General features: G+C 39.7%; 1 long non-coding RNA gene across 1 annotated transcript in view; it reads left to right on the top strand.

The window, feature by feature from the left end:
- Positions 1-1,400, top strand: part of LOC102022063 — a 2,013-nt gene extending 613 nt beyond the window's left edge. Inside the window, exons 2-3 of the long non-coding RNA XR_263288.1 lie at positions 629-766; positions 1,189-1,400. This is a non-coding gene — a long non-coding RNA (uncharacterized LOC102022063). The remainder of the gene's footprint in view (positions 1-628; positions 767-1,188) is intronic.
- The last annotated feature ends 2,736 nt before the right edge of the window (positions 1,401-4,136 follow it).

Genomic DNA, 4,136 nt, shown 5'->3' with positions numbered 1-4,136 from the left:
TTTCTCCTGCATCTAGTTGGCTTTGATCCTGGAAGGGAAAATGGGGTGACTCACTGCCTTCCTCAGACCAACCCAGGCTCCAGGTCGGTGCTTGTTAGTGGCAGGCATGAGGTCTGAGTTTTCCTATGCCGTGCCATTTCCCCTCAAGACAGCCCGTGAGGCAGGTGTTTCTAACCTCCATTTACTAAAATCTTTTAACCCTTGCAGCCGCATGTACTGCTAACTTTAATTTAGAGGTGAAGAGACTGAGGCTTAGAGAAATTAAATAAAGTCACTCTGCTAATAAGTGACAGTGCTGACTGTGAGCCCAGTGTCTTATCAATGACAAACAAAGCCCAGGCCCCTTCTCTCTCTTTTATTTTATTTATTTATTTTTATTTTAAAGAGGATAAAAATTTAAAAAAAAATTAAAAATGATACAGAATTTCAAAACAAGATGATAGGAAATCAACAAAGGTTGTTATATTGCATATTGTTATCGTCAAAGTAGTTCAGATTACCAGATATAAGCATGCAAAACTGGTCAAAAACATTTAAGAAAAAAAAATGAAGCATTAACTGTTCTTTTCAATAAGCCAACAGGAATTAGTACAATTATCTTAGGCCCCGTCTGTCTTTTACACTGCAGCTACATCTTCAAGTCTGCTCAAGGGCCGGTGCGGGGTCTGGAAGAGCTGGAGGGTGTGATCCAAGTGAGCCGCCCATTCCCTGCTGCAATGCTCCCCGCTCCCTCTTCCAAGCCTTTCACGCACGGACTCAAACTCAGGTGACTCGAGCACAGGGCCCAGGATAGGACAGTGCAGTCCTCATTCTGCTCACTCAGAAGTGTGTTAAGACCCCTACCTCTGTATTTATTCCACCCCTGGTTTGTAGGTCAGCGCCTCTGTCTCTGGAGTGAGACTAACCTGGAGCCTTCTTTGTACAACACGTAGTTATAGGTTGTGGGAGGCCACAAGTGGAGTGGAAGACGCAGTGGCTATTTTTGCTGAGCTGGCTTTTGGGATGTTGTACACATTAGGGATAGATATATTTCCCTGGCTGCAAAAATCCTGCACAAGTTTTACTCTTTTGCTGACAAAAACCTTCTTCATGATTGGAGAGTGGGAGGCAGGCTCGAATTTTCGGCTCAGTAGAGGTTATCTCCCCTGACCCCCGCATCCCCTGATTGTCCTTTCTCTCTTTTTCCAGTTGTTGCTGAGCCCTGGAGAAGGATTCAGGCTCAGTACATTGGGAGCTCAGGCAGATTTGGATCTTGTTTGCCTCAGGACCACTGAGATTTTGATTAATTAAGGCTTTATTCCTTTTTCCTGCTTCAATCTCCCTTCTAATTTTCCAATTTGAACTTACTTGAATTTACCAGATTGTACAGCCCTGCTTCAGGTAACCTGTTTGTTTGTGAAATAAAGAAGTCCTCATAATATGTAAGTGATGCTGCAAATCATGCTGTCCTAGCACCATTTCCCCCTTCCTAACCCAATTCCTTTGTGTGTCCCCCTCCTCCTCCACCTGCACCCCTGCAGTTCCGAGGCTGTGGAGTGGCCACAGAGGTGGGGGACTCTGGAAGCAAATGTGACCCATCCACATCCACTGCTTCTTGAGCATTCCGTGTCAGGAACTGTGCAGGGTTGTTATATTTGTTACCCCACTCTCTTTCCCAGCACGGTTAGGGTTGGACGTTATTAACAGTCTAGCTTTCATCCAGGGACTGAGTAACATGCAGAACTCCTGGCAGGTAGGGCTCTTATCTTGGCTTGCAGAACTTGAGATCCAAAGAGCCCTATACCTCCCAGGAAATTGTCTCCTATGCATATCAAGGATAATGGGGCTGGAGGGTAAAGGGACACAAAGGAGGAGAAGGTTTAAGTTACCTTAATGGTGTGGCCTCAGGAGACCCAGTACAGTATCCTGGGTAGTGGAAAGGTCAAGAGACCTGGGTTCCAGTGCTACTCCAGGTTCTTAGAACTATGAAACTTCAGGCAAGGCACTCAACCTTATGTACCTTATTCCTCACATATCAAAGTATAATAATGATCATAACTGTTATTATTTCCAAATAATCTTCCTGCTTAATTTACTTCTTATGTTGTGTTCCTTGTTTCTGAAATATATATTAGGGTTCAGCACTTGAGAAGTGCCACCAAAATGGTAAATATTATTTATAATTCATTCATTCATTCATTCAACAAATATTTATTGAGTGGTCTACTCAGTTATTTTATTGATTTTGCCCTGTAGGCACAATGCCCAGGGCTTTGGAGCTTGTCAAGTACCTATGAGATTGTCTGAAACTTTAAATTAACTCCAAGACAGGAAGCAAGCTTTAATAAATATTTAATTGTGTGTCTGCTAAAGTAACATTATACCAACCAGTCAAGTGTTGACAGTTTAACTCTTTTATAATGTATATATAAATAATAAATATAATAGAGTTTACACATCAAGAACAAAGTGAAGAACTTAACAGGTGAATAGATACTTTTCCAAAAGATAAAACAGTGGCTGTCATATAAGTATACAAAATGAATGTACATCAAATGTTTTATTTATCTTATCAATTAATGAGGAAATCAGTAAGAACTTGCAACTAGTTCAAAGGAGAATCAAAGACTGGAGACATATGTAGGTCACTCCATGAATTTTACAAAACTGGCTTTTTCCACAATAGGGGGTAGGAATCAATTATTCCTCCACCAGCCAGAATTTGTTTGGATGTTCATAGACAAGTTTTATTTTCAGGGTTATCATTTTATTTTTAAAACTTACACAGTTGTAAGATTTTGTTTAAATCCCACAGAATCAGATATGCAAAGTGGTATCATCTAGCCAACACATAGCTTCCAAAAAACAGTATCCAGTAATCTTTTTGGTACAGTACAGAGTCATTCACAGTTTTCCTCTGTCCCTCCTCTCGCCTTGTGATTATACAATTTCAGAAAGAGATAATGATCAGTAACAAAATAAGACTTATTTTAACTAGGTGTGGCCCAACTGCTTACAGAATAGCCTTAGTGTCTTACTAAGCTTGCAAATCTTTGGTCACATCGGATTGAGCAACTACTGATGCCACAAAGTTAACCTTGGGAGTTTTCTTTTTTTATTATTTTAAAGAGAGTAGTTAAAAAAAGGACAAAGGCAAAATACCAACATCACAGACATCAGCAAAACAATGCAAGAACATTAAAAATGATACAGGGTTTCAAAACAAAGTGATAAGAATTAACAGTGGTTGTTATATTACCTATTGTTATCCTCAACTAAGTTGCTCAGATTACCAGATGTAAGAATGCAAAGTTGCTCAGTTAAAGAGAATAAAAAAAAAAAATCATTAAATAAAACATTAGAGACAATACAGAGTTTCACTAGATGAAATGATAGGAATTCACCAATAGCTGTTCTATTGCATATTACTATCTTCAAATCAGTTGCTCAGATTACCAGATCTGAGCATGCAAAATTGGTCAAAATATAAAAAATTTTAAGCGTTAACTGTTCCTTTCAATAAATCACCAGACATCAGCAGTACAGTTATCCCAGCTATCCTTCTATAAACACACACATATATATTTTTTTGCCTTCCTTTTTTATTCCTTTTTCTTCTTTCCCTCATCCTAGTTGTTCCTTCCTTTGAGCAATTTCTTTAACCTTGGGAGTTTTCAAAAGGCATCTTAGATGGATTTCAGTGCCTTTTCTATTTACCATTTTAAGAGTAGGAAATCAATCCCAAGAAACTCCCAACCGAACATCGCCTGCAGTACCTATGAATTTAGGGGAATTCCTCTCCCCTTAAGGTCTCCGAATCCCAAAGGTCCTGTTCTGAGAGGACACAAACTTCTTACTGGAAAGACTGAAATCTTGTCAGCTAGGAACAGGCTTGCTTTGCTAGGAGGGCTTTGTAGGTACTGATTCCATTAATACGGCCGACTCCTTCTCTCAAAGCAAAGTGGTGGCATAGCTGATTGAATGACCACCATTCTCAGATATGACGCTTCAGATCAGACCTTAATTGTATAATCAAGTTGCCTAATTATATCCTGTGAAAGCAGGACCAATTCTTACCAAATTCTGCAAGTAACTATCTTGCCATGAAAAGTACGGAGACCCTTTAAGAATTTCTGGATTTGGAGGACTCAGAACCA

The sequence above is a fragment of the Chinchilla lanigera genome, unplaced genomic scaffold (genome assembly GCF_000276665.1).
Source record: "Chinchilla lanigera isolate Chin_1 unplaced genomic scaffold, ChiLan1.0 scaffold00065, whole genome shotgun sequence".
Lineage (NCBI taxonomy): Eukaryota > Metazoa > Chordata > Mammalia > Rodentia > Chinchillidae > Chinchilla > Chinchilla lanigera.
Note: the sequence above shows the minus strand (reverse complement) of the source record. Positions and strands in the feature narration are given on the sequence as shown.